Source organism: Sinocyclocheilus anshuiensis, unplaced genomic scaffold, assembly GCF_001515605.1.
Source record: "Sinocyclocheilus anshuiensis isolate Anshui unplaced genomic scaffold, SAMN03320099.WGS_v1.1 scaffold708, whole genome shotgun sequence".
Lineage (NCBI taxonomy): Eukaryota > Metazoa > Chordata > Actinopteri > Cypriniformes > Cyprinidae > Sinocyclocheilus > Sinocyclocheilus anshuiensis.
In genome coordinates this window covers 1478705-1478951 of record NW_015555881.1, presented here as the reverse complement: position 1 = coordinate 1478951, position 247 = coordinate 1478705, and the positions used below count along the sequence as shown (strand labels likewise).

General features: G+C 22.3%; 1 pseudogene; it reads left to right on the top strand.

Moving 5' to 3' along the window:
* LOC107675743 (rap guanine nucleotide exchange factor 1-like) overlaps positions 1-247 on the top strand; it is a 46562-nt pseudogene that overhangs the window by 31815 nt on the left and 14500 nt on the right.

Below are 247 nucleotides of genomic sequence, written 5' to 3'. Positions count from 1 at the left end.
ATATAAAAGCCTTTTTCATTTTGAATAGCTATATTTTATGTACACCGTTAAATATATATAGCTTTTTTTTTTTTGGTCTCTTCTGCTCATTAAGGCTGCATTTATTTGATCAAAAAATAAAGTAAGAACAGTAATATTGTGAAATATTATTACTATTTAAAAGAACTGTTTTCTATTTAATTTTCTATTTCTATTTGAATACAATATTGTAAACTGTAATTTATTTCTGTGATCAAAGCTGAATTTC